The following is a 15,264-nucleotide window of genomic DNA, read 5'->3' as shown; positions in this document are numbered from 1 at the left end:
TTTGTGTTATGTTTACATTTATGGCATTTAGCAGACGCGTTTAACCAAAGCGACTTACAATACTGTCACACGATACAGTCTGAGCAATTGAGGGTTAAGGGCCTCGCTCAAGGGTCCAACAGCAGCAACCTGATTGATTACTAGTCCGGTACCTTAACCACTAGGCTATGGCTTAGGATATGGTGTTCGAGCAGCTCGAGGTCGAGCCGTCGTGTCCAGCTCAAGCTCACGTTCGGACGTTAATTGCAAGCAGACGTGGACTCTCCATCACACGGGGCTAAAGCGAGGCCGCGGTCATCGTTCTTGACTCGTGACAACAGCGCTGAACTCTGGCTGATGCCTCTGAAACACGTCCTCATGAAACGTCTCCACCGGAGCGCGAACGCGGCCACGGTCCGTCCCCGACGCCGAGGATCACCGTGATATAAACGTCTCTTTATTTATCGATCCGTTAGTTTATAATTTATTAGTAATGGAAAATAAAAAGGGGTCAGTTCCTCCTACGCTTGTGATCTATTAGGGTTTTTTGGAATCAGTGCGACTCTTAAATGAAAAGTTTGTTTTATTTATTTATTTATTTATTTCACCTCTGAGTGTATTGAAGCGTTATTAAAGAGAGACGGGAGGCTTTCGAAGGTCGCCTCGGCCATCCGCCTTGGCGGGACAGTAAAGAGAACGTTCAGTCCACCCTGACTTTTATCCCAGAGCAAAGCCAGAATAAAAATTATCATTATTATTATTTTTTAATAAAGAGATTATCATTAATATTTGGGTTGAGGTGATTCAGACAGTTTGTGGAGCGCATAGCAAAAATGTATGATGTATAAAAATGATAAAAAGCTCAACATCTCTTGCTATTTTGTTTGAAATGTGTCTGTTAATGGTAAAAATGCACAATTGAGGGTTAAGGGCTCAACAGTGGCAACCTGGCAGGGGTGGGGCTTGAGCCAGCAACCTTCTGATTACTGGTCCAGTACCTTAACCACTAGGATACAACTGCAGCTGACATGTACATTGCATTTAGAAAGATCTATTTAAACCCCTGGTACACTGTGTCTTGTGCATTTGAAGGAAAAATGCAACACAATACAACAACATTTTGACTAAATGGGCACAAATCCCCACAGCCAGATTCACAAAACTTCAAACGTACATTTCTGACTGTGGTTTTCTTTTATTAGAACGTCCAACGTTTACATTTTCATTATTTAACAGACGCTTGTATTCAAAGCGACGTACAGTATACAGTCTAAGCAATTCAGGGGTCCTGGCAGTGGTGGGGATTGACCCAGCAACCTTCTGATTACTAGTCCAGTACCTTAACCACCTGTCCATCACAGGGAACACACATACATACACACACAGCAATTCTAGTAGCTCCAGTTGACCAAGACTGCACATCTTTGGACTTGCACACACTGAAAGGAACCTGGTGTGGGAATCGAACCCATACCTTTCTGGCTGTGGCAGTGCCACCCAAGTAGGCACGTCAAGCTCCCGAATCAGCTAGCACTGCTGGGTAAATAATGACTCACACGCTAACGGCTTAATTACGGACCCTGGGCCAAGCGTAACACGTTAGCTGGGCCGCGTGACAAACGGCGACTGATTTTGAAACCGTGCTGTAAGACGTGCCGTGATTGGTCGAGGCGCTTTACACGTGCCTGTCATCGATCGCGCCAGTGGAACTGAAGCGCAAACCACTTTCAGATGTGCTGATGGCCGTTAGCGGTCCAGCTCTTACACCGAGCGGACCGGTCAGCGGTTAAACACGCTTTCTGCTGGACGGCGTAGCGGGTTTGGCAACACACTTTATATATTAGATTTTAATATTATATGTTTATGATATTTTTAATTCATCAAAGGCAAATGGTGTTCCAATTCATCCAAGGACTGACCTCACTGACCTTTGTGCACAGGAAAAGAAAGTGTCGAATAGTGCCAGATAGTTTTGACCACAGAGTGTGCGGTCAGCCGTAAAGCACGCTTTCTGCTGGACGGCGTAGCGGGTTTGAGCAAAAAGTTCCTGGATCAAGTATCACAAGCTTCGATCAAAATAAAATGACCGAATAATGACCGCTTTTATGTGCAGCAATTAGTAGACGCTTTTATCCAAAACAACTTATAGTTATGACTGATACAGTTTGAGCAATTGAGGGTTAAGTGCCTTGCTCAGGGGTCCAACAGTGGCAACTTGGCAGTGGTGGGGATACCTTAACCTCTGAGCTATAATTAGAACGCCTTTATTTGTCATATATACAAATACACATGTGCAGTACAATGAAATTCCTTCTTCACATATCCCAGCTTGTTTGGAAGCTGGGGTCAGAGCGCAGGGTCAGTTCTGACCCCTGGAGCAGAGAGGGTTAAGGGCCTTGCTCAAGCGCCCAACAGTGGCAGCATGGCAGAGCTGGAATTCAAACTCTCACCTTTCATTACTGCCATGTGACCAGACCAATTCATTTGGGACAGTGATGGCTTGGGACAGTGGGTAAATCCGAAGCTGTACATAGGGCAGCTGTAGCCTAGCGGTTAGAGTACTGGACTAGTAAGCAAAAGGTCACTGGTTTAAACCCCACCACTGCCAGTCTACCACTGTTGGGCCCTCCAGCAAGGCCCTTAACCCTGAATTGCTTAGACTGTACACTGTAAGTCGCTTTGGATAAAAGCGTCTGCTAAATGCTGTAAATGTAAATGTAAATCTCTGGACTATTAAATGGAAGGATGTGAGTTTGAATCCCAGCTTTGCCATGCAGCCACTGTTGGGCCCTTAAGCAAGGCTCTTAACCCTCTTGGCTCCAGGCTCTGACCCCAGCTTCCAGACGAGCTAGTATAAGCAGATAAACGTCTTCATTTGTTCGTGGAAAGTTTGTAAGCTTCAGGTTTGTAGGGATTAGAGGTTAAGGTGCTGGACTAGTAATCGAAAGGTTGCTGGTTCAAGCCCCACCAGTGCCAGGTTGCCCCTACTGGGCCCTTGAGCAAGGACTGTATCCTGTCACAGTCCTGTAAGCCACTTTGGATAAAAGTGTTTAAATCTTTTCTCTCATAATGTCAGAGAACCAATAACATAAAGTTGAACTGTACACGGGCGGAGGATTTATTTTGGACGTTCACATCTTTCATTCGAAGCGCTCGGGTCTGCACACACAGGGCTCTTTTGTTTCGGTGCAGTGTTTTATTTAGGAACGCCACACACTCGCCACACACTCGCCACACACTCGTCACACTTGCGGTATCTGTGTTGATTCAGCGCAGAAGCTGCTGGGTAATTTCGGTCCTCTGAGGATGACTGAACGCGGATCAGCTCGAACCCGGTGACTTTTTTGGGACTTCAAAGCGTCCCGTGACGATGCCGAACGGTGACGAACGTTAACGTTTACTGGTTATGTGCTGCCCCGTGATCCTGACCAGTTAAAACGCTGTTTAGCTGCTGGTACTAAATCAGCCGGGATGTTTTTGCAGGTGTTAATGCGTTTTAAGGCTGTTAGTGTGTAATAATTAACACCTCAGTGCAAAAACACCGAGTGCAAATGAGTGTTAAATAATGCTCAGTGATGGACTGCAGCTCCATCCTGAGCCTGGGGTTTCTGGGAAAGGCTTCAGAATCACATTTACCCTGACCATTTATTTGTTTATTTATCATATGAACTGATTCATCTGGATCAGGATTACAGTGGGTGCAGCACAGCCTCTATGCAAGGGCACGAATACATACCGGACTTGGGAACATATACATTTACACATGTAGAGTACAATGATATTCTTATTGCATATCTCAGCTTGTTTGGAAGTTGGGGTCAGAGCGCAGGGTCAGCCATCGTACGGCTCCCCTGGAGCAGACAGGGTTAAGGGCCTTGCTCAAGGGCCCAACAGTGGCTGGATGGCAGAGCTGGGATTCAAACTGTCAACCCTTCGATTGATAGCCTGAAGCTCTACCCACTAGGCTACCACTGTTCCAATAAATAAATAAATAAATTAAATTAAAAAATAAATAAATAATCAATAATTTATTAATTTTTATAATTTTTTATAAATTTATTAAATAAAATAATAAAATATAATACATTAATTAAAATATAATAAATTAATAAAATAATAAATTATATATATTATAAAGAATAAAATAAATAAATAAATAAAATACAAATATAAATATAAATAATTAATAATTAATAAATTAATTAATTAAAATATAATTAAATAAGAAAATTTTAAAGTATATATACAATGAAATATAAAAAATATCTAATCAAATAATAAATAAAATAAATTAATAATGAATTAATTATTAAATTAATTAATAAAATAATAAATTGTATACATGTGTATACATTATATAATTCAATATAATAAAATGGGTAAAAACATCGTTTCAATTCTTAGATTCCTTAAAATGCTCCTGCTGAGGTGCTTTAATTCTGAGTGATAATCTGACTGAATAACGAGGGAGCGCCCGACACTTCCTCAGCGCTAAAGGCAAAAAATGACAAAAAATGACAAATATGTCGGACGAATGCGGAGCAACCAACAGAGTTCTATTCAAATGTAAATAAATTCTCATTGATGTTTAATTTGTATGAAGGTAGAATTTTACAAGTGTCATTTATTTGTAAATTTGGGCTCGTCAGGGACAGTTTAACTGTTTTCAATACACGGGGGAGTTAGCTGGCATGCTAGGGGGTTGTGAGGCCGGAGGCTAACTGTGTTAGCTCAGTAAGCTAAATCTGCGGTGACGTCTAAGTAGAGCGTCTTAATAATCTGCCTCAGAAGCTGATCAGGTAGGCAGCAGGCAGCTCACTAGGTTTGAGACAGACCCGCTGACTCTCCGTATTGGCCGGTGAGCCCTGAAGTTCGTTTAAAGCCCTGATTGACGTAACGTTGTTGACTCCACGGGTTCGAGAAAGCTGGCGAAATGCTGAACGAGCGTGTAATTATTGTGACAGCCAGACATTCTCAGTTAATCATAAGTACGGAGACGGAGGAGGAAAACAAGTCACTCACTGGCTCGCTCTTTGAAATGTGAGCGCAGAAACTCTAAACACGCTCAGATTCAATTAGGACGGATCCAGGATGGGCGGAACCACCTCGGAGCCGACCGCACGAGTGCTGTAACCCATTAGAGCCTCCATCACGTCCACATCGGGGCTCATCTTCAGCACGGAGGTGAAGACTTTACCCAGGAGCCTCCACGCTGCTCGGTCAGATGAGGCGTGACGATCAGCACCGCTCCAACCTTCCGCTCCTGACCGGCTTCCTGTTTAAAAGAACACGAGCGGCGGTCGTGGAATCCGCTCCCTGCTGCTGAACAAAAGACCCTCGTTCAGAAGAACTGGGACGCTTCCATCACGATGAGACCGTGAAACCAGTACGACTGGTGCAGCAGTTCATGTGTAACTAAGAAAATCCACACGAGGAGCCACAACAAAGCCGTGCAGGGAGCTTCGGGCTGTCAATCGAAAGGTTGAGAGTTCGAATCCCGGCTCTGCCATGCAGCCACTGTTGGGTTCTTGCACAAGACCCTTAAACCTCTTGTACAATAGCTGACTCTGTGCCCTGATCCCAACATCCAAACAAGCTGGGAGCAAGTGGGTAGCACTGACGCCTCACAGCAAGAAGGTCCTGGGTTCGATTCCCATTTTAGGCGGTCCAGGGTTTTCTGTGTGGAGTTTGCATGTTCTCCCTGTGTCAACTAGCATGCAGTCAGGTAAATTGGAAATACTAAAATTGCTCTTAGATGTGTGTGTGTGTCCTGTGATGGACTGGCGCCCTGAGCTTTATATCCAACTTAAACTATATGGCCAAAAGTATTTGGACACCTGAGCTTGTTGGACGTCCCGTTTTAAAAACTACTGCTGTTAAAACAGAGCGACTAATATTGAAGCATGTGTGGGAATTTGTGCCCATTCTGTGTAAATGAGCACTTGTTTGGCTGGTCGAGAAAGCCTCAGTCGATGTTCCGGTTCATTCCAGAACTGTTGAGTGAGGCTGAGGTCTGAGGTCACTGGTAAGGGCCTTCCCTAAACTGTTGCTTTAAAGTCATAATAATATAATTTATGGCTGAAACACATGGATTCAATAATAAGAAGGGGTGTCCCAATACTTTTGACCATATAGTGTATCTTAGGAAGGGTTTGGACCACCATGAGCCTCCAGATAATCTGTGATATATGACCAGAAGTATGTAGACGCCCCTCTTAAATTTTCCACACAAAAGCTCCATCACACCGTGCTCAGCTTTACATTAAACATAAGGAAAACGTCTCCTGGAATCCTTTTATTATCACTGGGACGGACGTACCAGCGTCCGATTGGTTGGTATCGATGCAGACTTCAGCGTGAGTCGAACCGCAGGCCTGGATTTTAATGGTCCAGAACCGGGGGAACATAAAGAAGCACAGAAGCCTCGTGTTCACCTCCCGAACATCTCTCAATCAAGAGAGGTGGGATTAGAAAAATGCAGTTTTCCGTCTCCTCAGCGCTGTGTACGGTATGTATAGATTATATACTGTACGTACGCCGTACAGAACGGCATAACGGCGGCCGTGGGATTCAGACAGGCCACAGAAACGAGGAAGGAATACTACAGTATTTGTGCTTCACTGTAAGCACGGCTTGTTAAAGAAGTGAATCTGATTATTCAGGGATTCAGGCTGGACGTTTTATTCATAAAGCATTTTGTAATGGTCATTTTTGGAGTGGTCATTTAAAACTGTAACGTGTGTATAATGCATTTCCAAGGCATGTGCAGTCCACCGCCCCCACGCCCCCTCCACTTTCTGTACAGGCACCTCGGGCTGCTAACCAGGGTCCTTGCATGGCGTCGAAGTCCCCACCCAATTTCAGTCCGGTCTTTTCCCACCCGGCAGACTTTAATAGCCAATTTTTGTCTGCTGCAGGCAATGCCAATGATGCCCCCTGGGGGGGGCTGTGCTATCGGTCAGTCGGACGTCTGCATACAAAGCGACTTACAGTACTGTGACAGTATACTGTCTAAGCAATTGAGGGTTAAGGGCCTTGCACAAGGGCCAAACAGTGGCAACTTGGCAGTGGTGGGGCTTGAACCAGAAACCTTCTGATTACTAGTCCTGTACGTTAACCACTTGGGTATGTCCTGTCCGGTGTGTGTTACCGACCACTTTGATTTTCTTCTTTTGACTGCTCCTGTATTTAGGCGTCGCCATGGCGGATCTGGTCCTCATACCAGACTTGACGCCCTTCCTAATGCGACCCTCAGTAGTTAGGCTGTTTCGCCCCCTCCCAAAACCCACAATGGGTCGGTACTATCGGTCGGTCAAGTGTCTCCATGGACATGATTGGTTAATGTCCGAGAGAGGTGGATGGCTGAAACAGCCTAGACTTTGAGAGGTGCACTTGTCAGTGTGCTCTCAGTGCAGGTCCCAAGCCTGGATAGGAATAGGAGGTTTGTGTCAGAAAGGGCGTCGGGTGTACCACCTTGGGCAATGGTAGCCTAGTGGGTAGAGCTTTAGGGCTGTCAATTGTAAGGTTGAGAGTTTAAATCTCAGCTCTGCCATGCAGCCACTGTTGGGCTGTATATGCCAGCCCACCACTGCTGGGGTCCAGGGTTCGAATCCACAGCAGTGCTATCGGCCTCTCAGGCATCTGCATATAGGCATGATTGGCTATGTCCCGACCGGGTTGTGTTACTGCATTACCGACTCTGGATACTTACTGACCAGGATAAAGCGGTGGTACAAAAATCAAAATAAAAACAGCGTGTGTTTACAATAAAGGAGGATTTAAAGTGGAAAATGATTCACGTCTGCATTCGAACACAAAAATTATCCGAGCACCAGATAACCGAGAGCCGGCATTCGGCCCGCGTTCGCTGTGCGGTTAGATCGGTCGCTGACGTCTGGATCAACAACAGATGTTAAAATAAAAGCACAAAATAATGGTTATGCATGGATGCATTAAAGCTCGACGATTAAAAGACGACATGATCGCAAATATTATTATTAAAATACGAATATATTAAAAACAAATCCGAAACAGATTCATGAGTCTCGGGCCAGCTCTCTCTCTCTCTCTCTCTCTCTCTCTCTGTGGAAATAATCCCACAATTAATGCTTTTTAAATACACCCTTAATGAGCTCTATTTATTGTGGTCGTGACCAGGATCTCATGGTAGTGAGTGTGTTTTGGCACCAGCCGCTCAGAGCCCGATTTCCAACCAAAACACCGTTTAATGTGGCTCCTGTAACGCGGCCATTCGAAGTGAGACGTGGTTCCGAAAACAGGACACTTCCTCTCCCGGGGGCTTTCGGGTCACGTTCCTGCTGGATATACACGTACTGTATGAGACCCTGGACCACTGTTGGGAGACCAAGCTCATCAAAGCACATTGTTTGTGTAGAGGTCCTACAGAAAAGGATCTTCCTCAAACTGTTGGTCCACAGAATCACTGGACGCAATGCCCTGACAACCCCTGGGCAGGACACCAAAGCCATCTCCTCATCTCAAACATAGCCAGTCTGTATGAAGACGCCCGACTGGCTGATAGCACCCTAAATCTCAGAGGTAGCATGTTAGCACCCATGGTTAAAACATTCATTTATTCACCACCTGTTTATACTATTTAGGGTGGCGCCAGTCCATCACAGGGCACACACACACACACACACACACACACCCACAGGGGAATTTTGTATCTCCAATTAACCTGACTGCACATCTTTGTACTGTGGGAGGAAACCGGAGCTCCCGGAGGAAACCCACACAGACACAAGGAGAACATGCAAACTCCACGCAGAAAGGACCCGGACCGCTCCACCTGGGGATCGAACACAGGACCTTCTTGCTGTTTGCTTATTAGGATTTTAACGTCATGTTGGATTCATCAATTCACAAGGTTATATCGAACACAGTCATGGCCAATTTAGTATATCCAATTCACTCGCATGTCTTTGGACTGTGGGAGGAAACCGGAGCACCCGGAGGAAACCCACACAGACTCTGGGAGAACATGCAATCTCCACACAGAAAGGACCCGGACCTCCCCACCTGGGGATCGAACCCAGGACCTTCTTGCTGTGCAACATCCAGAATTAAAAAGTCATTTTGAGTTTCCCTCCCTCACAGCCGAGCGTTGTGTTATTGCTCTGTAATGGGAAATCGGTTTTCCACACAGAAATCTCCTCATCTGCTTGTCTGGTTTACTATTCGAGATGGATTTTAACGGCGGATCATGCGCCGGGGTGTTTGCTTTGGTTCGGGACGCGTATCGACACGGAGCTGGAGACGTTCCTCACATGATAAATACAGACGACAATAAAAGGTGAATGATGACGAACGTGGCAGCGATTAATCAGACCGAGGAACAAGAGCGTGAGCCAAGTACGGTCAGACATTAACGCTCAGCTCCATTTCAGAATATTAATGAGCTATTACAGTGGGGATAATTGAATACCCAGACGCCTCTACGCCTGGTGAGGGCTGGCATTCCAATTACACGCGGGCCAACAGGAGCTTGGCACGGTCGTTCTCCTCAGGACCGGGCAATTAATGCATCATCATCATCATCATCATCATCGACACGGCCTCTCAGGCAGACGTTTCTGGTCCTGTGCCTCGTTACGCATCACTGAGGCTCAAACCAGCACAATTTAAATTTCTGGGCGGCACGGTGGCTCGGTGGGTAGCACTGTCACCTCACAGCAAGAAGGTCCTGGGTTTGATTCCCAGGTGGAGTTTGCATGTTCTCCACATGTCCGTGTGGGTTTCCTCCGGGTGTTCCGGTCTCCTCCCACAGTCCAAAGACTCAGAACTAATTAGTCAGACTAATGTGTGTGTGTGTTTGCCCTGTGAAGGACTGGATAGCGACTTATACAACAGTCTAAGCAATTGAAGGTTAAGGGCCTTGCTCAAGGGCCCAACAGTGGCAACCTGCTAGTGGTGGGGCTTTAAACCAGCGACCTTTTGATTACTGGTCCTTTCATGGGCTTCCTTCTTGCACAGCGGCCTTTAAGTCCATGGTGATGTAAAGCTTGCTTGACTTCGAGTCGTTCTGAGCTGGCCAATAGCACAGCTATCTAGTCAGAGATTAGAACCCTGGATCTTGGTGGTCGTGCACCACCTTCATCATGTTTACAACTCTTTTATAATGGAACATGGGTAGTTGTATCAACATGCCACTGCCCCAACCAGACAGGTTTCAGGGGTTTGTTTACAAACATCAGTCCTTTTTACCAGGTAATTATGGGCACAGTCGTGGACTAGTGGTTAGAATTAGGAATTACGAAAAGGCACGAAAGCCATAAAATTGTGGAAAATATAAAGTTATGGGCAAATATGAACACATGAATATAATAAGTTAACGTTAAACAGTTAGATTAGCAGAAATGTATTTATTAAGTGATCATAAACTTATAGAACTTACAGAACAGCTCAGAAAGCTTTTAAAGATTCACAAATACTGAATTGTCAGCAGGTTCTGATATATCAAACACGACCTGATCAGCGATACAGTCGTCCACAGAACACATGAAGGAAACACCACAGAACATGTGGGAACTATTTGTTGGGTTAATGATGCATTAGTATGAAGAATGATAGATGCTAAAGTCATAATTATATGATATAGTAGTAACAGTATTTAAACACCCGCGGCTTTGGAGGGCACGTGGCAATTCATCAAGGCAAAGTCACACTGAGCGCTTGGCTCTTAAAACCAGGGTCGATGGATGGATGGATGGATGAACTCTGATTGTAGGTGGCTTTTACATCCATCACATCCAGTTTCTGTTACTACTTTTATATCTTAGTCGTATCATATCAGATCTAAAGTTTGTGTTTTTGCAATGTTCACTCAGTGAAAATGAAACACACTCAGCTCAGATTCAGACCAAACGAGCGTCTCACCTCAGGAAAGGTGTGAAACGGCGATCCGTCAAACTCAGCGCCGCTGTTTTTCTAGCCTGACGGAGATGAAGCTGCTTCTGGCTAATGAGCTAAACAGCTAAGAAATATAACGATGCTAATGTGGAGGGTCGAGCCGCTCCGGTTAACGCACCCGCCGGATTGATTTATTAGCTCAGTGAAAACACGAGGAACGGAGGGATCTGTGGGATTTCGTGTTTTGATAGACCTACAGGTATCGGCTCTGTGAGGTGGAGAAAATGAAGAGAACAGAAACAAGAGACGTCACAGCAGCATTTCTGCACCTTGTTTCCTTAAAATAACGTTCAGAAGTTCTGATCCTTCTAACCGTCGGCATTCTGGTGTAAGTATTAGGATTCACAAGCGATTCACGTGAGCCAAATGAATCATGAATCAGTCACGAAAATAATTCAACTTGTTTTCGTTATGTTGTGTGAATTTAGTCAAAAGAAAAGAACAAATACTTCACCATTAATGGCCTTTAAATTCTAAGTGAATTAGATATGTATTTTTTTTATAAATATTAGGACACAAGACAGGATTCAAGTTGCTTTTTGTGCTCTTAAAATAAAGGTGCCAAGAATTAGGATGGGGACCTGGAACATCAGAACCCTACATGCAGAGCAGATGGAATGGGCAGCGGTCAGGTGAGACTGTCCACAGGTATACTAAAACAGACGTGGAGGAGATCAGTCGAGACGCCCAGCTGAGGAGGGACGCACAGAACAGAGTCCGCTGGAGGGGTGTAGTTGCGGCCCTTTGCTCCACAAGGAGCTCACAGGCAAAATGATGAAAAAAATGATTTATCCTAAGTGACTTTGAGCGATTAAGGGTTAAGGGCCTTGCTCAGGGGCCCCAGAGGCAACCTAGGTGTGGTGGAACTTGAACTAGCAAATTTCTGATCACTAGTCTGATACACCGCTGAGCGACCCTTTAAGGCAACGGCCAAAAAAAGCACCTATATTTATTTTTATATCACCTTTTGCAAAATAAACATAACAAACATGTGCTATTATTATGTAGAAGCTGCTGAAACGTCAGTGACACTGGTCACAGTCAAGCAAGCTTTACGTACCCCCTGCTCAGAATCTGGCACATTAAAGCTTGACTGAAGGATCTTGGTGATCAATTTGGCAAACAGAAAGAAGGAGCAGGGCCTAGTTTTGAACAACATGGTAATGTGAATCATACTTGACTCTGAGCAGCTTCTCATTTTTTTCTGACCTTGGCATGAGCCCACTGTTCACTCAGTGTTCCTTGTATTTTTAATGACTCCATATTAACACCTATGCTTTTGGAATGAGGTGTACATAACCAGGTGTCCATATACTTTTGGATACATATGGTAGAGGTGTCAAGTGTCTCGAATTGTGATTTTCAACCTGTTTGTCAGCTGGGCAGCAACAGGACATGAAGAATCTGACCTCGCGTGCCACACACGTGCTTCAATGTACAGAAATAATAATCCATCCAGATATCACAGAAGAGGTTAGAATTAGCTGATTAGTGAAGACTCGGTGTCCTGTCGCTGTATGATGAGAGAGCAGCGATCGGTTCGGTATAACCCCACTTCCCCGACACGAACGGGCTGAATATTCGATGTCAGCAGCAATTTGAAGCTGAATTAGCGTCTGAGCCCGTGACAAGCTAATCCACACGTTTGTGTAGCAGCGGGAGGACGAGAGCGATCCGTCCTGGCACGCTGATTATTTAGATAACACATGTGGGATTCGTTACGCCGGAGCGCCGGGCTGAAACCGAACGCTTTCTCTGAGCGTGGACGTGCGCTTCAAACGCGCCACCGCCGTCAGATTCACAAGAGGCCTGACGGGCGGCCGCGCGCCAATCAATAACGGAACCCGAATAACAAACACGACGTGCACGCGCTGATTGACGACGTCGGTTTGTTTCCTCCACGTTTCGCTCAGTGGACCTGCACACAGGTGGATTTTTGTGCCAGTTTGGGGACGTTTGAGAGGGACAAACAAATAAAATTATAAATATAAATATGATTTAATATTATTTTAAAAGGGTTAGAACCTCTGATCTCTTCAAGTAATTTATTCATTCATTTATTTTCTTATCCGCTTATCCAATCAGGGTCACAAGGGGTGCTGGAGCCTATCCCAGCTTTTCAATGGGCGCAAGGCACACAGTAACACCCTGGACGGGGTGCCAGTCCATCGCAGGGCAGACACACACACACACACACACACACACACACACACATACACACCCATTCACTTATAGGGTAATTCAGTATCTCCAATTAACCTGACTGCATGTTTTTGGACTGTGGGAGGAAACTGGAGCTCCCGGACCCGGACTGCCCCGTCTGGGGATCGAACCCAGGACCTTCTTGCTGTGATGCGACAGTGCTACCCACCGAGCCACTGTGCCGCCCTCTTTTCAACTAATTTAGCTTATTAAAATTGCATAAGAAGTTTAAACAGTGAGTTATTTTCTGTGTTTATTGTTATTTAGTCGTCTGAACGCTACACTATATGAACAAAAGTATTGGGACACCTCTTCTATTTTTTGCATGAATGTACTTCCAAGCGGCACGGTGGCTCGGTGGGTAGCACTGTCGCCTCACAGCAAGAAGGTCCTGGGTGCGATTCCCAGACATGGCGGTTCAGGTCCTTTCTGTGCAGAGTTTGCATGTTCTCCCCGTGTCTACGTGGGTTTCCCCTATGGGTGCCCTATAGGTGAATGTGTGTGTGTGTGTGTGTCTGCCCTGCGATGGACTGGTGCCCCATCCAGGGTGTTAACCGTGTGCCTTGCGCCCATTGAAAAGCTGGGATAGGCTCCAGCACCCCCCCACGACTCTAACTGGATAAGTGGTTAAGAAAGTGAGTGAGTGTGTTTCAGCCACGACAGTCGCTAACAGGTGTAATAAAACAATGATATTAAGGAAATGTTATGCTTCCAACTTAGCAGCAGCGGTTTAGGGAAGGTACGTTCCTGTTTCAAAGCAAGCTCTATAAAGACAAAGCTCACAGTAAGAAGGTCCTGGGTTCGATCCCCAGATGAAGCGGAGTTTGCATGTTCTCCCCATGTCTGCGTGGGTTTCCTCCGGGAGCTCCGGTTTCCTCCCACAGTCCAAAGACGTGCAAGTGAGGTGAACTGGAGCCATCAAACTTGTCCATGACCTTGTCCATATCCATGAGTCCTGACCTCAGCCCCACTCATCTCTGGAATGAACCGGAACATCGACTGTGGCTTTTAATCCAGCCATACAAATGCTGTCATCTTTTAACTACATGGGCACTAGCAGTGTGAGTAGCCTGTTCATAATAGCGACTGTTCTTATAGGTCACTCTGTTTTAATACAGTTTGTTTTTGACGTGGGATGTCCAACGGGTTCATGGTCAAGTGTCCAAATACTTTTGGCCACATTGTGTATTAAGACTACGTAACACTGGCACAAATCTTTGATCTTTTCTTACACCAATCACAATTCAGATCAGGTGTAGGCATCAAAATCTGGCTTATTTTGCTATAATGGAATATAAATATCACTGTATCATTATTTCATAGAGTTAAATTCATGCACCACCCGTTTTTTCTGCACCGTGTTGAATATACTGTGTGTTACAGAACATCGTGGCTTCGGCGCTTGTGGTTTTAGCTTCGCCGCTAACTGGAACCATCGTGTTATGTTACGTTCTGCTTCTCATTAAATCTCGTAGAGATTTTTGGGGGGCTTTAAAGCCCTTTAGGTAAATTATCCTATTGGAAAATGCACGCGCCAAGGTCTTAGAATGTAAAATCAAATCCTGCAAGCAACCAAAAAATGTTCCATTACTTTCATTACATTATATTACATCAGATTAGCATTCCGGTCCAGGTTTTACAAAAACTCCAAAATAATGGACGTCTGTGGGGCAGCTGTTGGGACAGTCGATTAAGATCCAGATCAGAGGTGCTGTGGATTCAATAGTCTATTAAAAAACAACGGCGCTAGTTAAGGAACACATCTGGACCTTATGACCAGTCCACTCACTTTCCTTTTGTGACTTTGACAGTCGTTCATTCACATTAATTCAACAGTTTAAACAGACAGATATGGGCTTGAACCAGCAACCTTATGATTACTATCAAAAAACAAGTGGGCCCTAGTTGAGGAACACATCTGGACAAAGTGTCTGAGTATCTGAGTGACCACATCTAGACCTTATGACCCAGTATACTCACTGTCCTTCTGTGGCTCGGACAGTCATTTATTCACATTCATTCAACAGTTTAAACCGACAGATATGGGCTTGAACCAGCAACCTTCAGATTACTATCAAAAAACAAGTGGGCGCTAGTTTAGGAACACATCTGGACAGGGTGTCAGGGCATCTGAGTGACCACATCCAGACC

Source organism: Trichomycterus rosablanca, chromosome 25, assembly GCF_030014385.1.
Source record: "Trichomycterus rosablanca isolate fTriRos1 chromosome 25, fTriRos1.hap1, whole genome shotgun sequence".
NCBI classification, from domain to species: Eukaryota; Metazoa; Chordata; class Actinopteri; order Siluriformes; family Trichomycteridae; genus Trichomycterus; species Trichomycterus rosablanca.
This window is presented reverse-complemented; position numbering follows the sequence as displayed.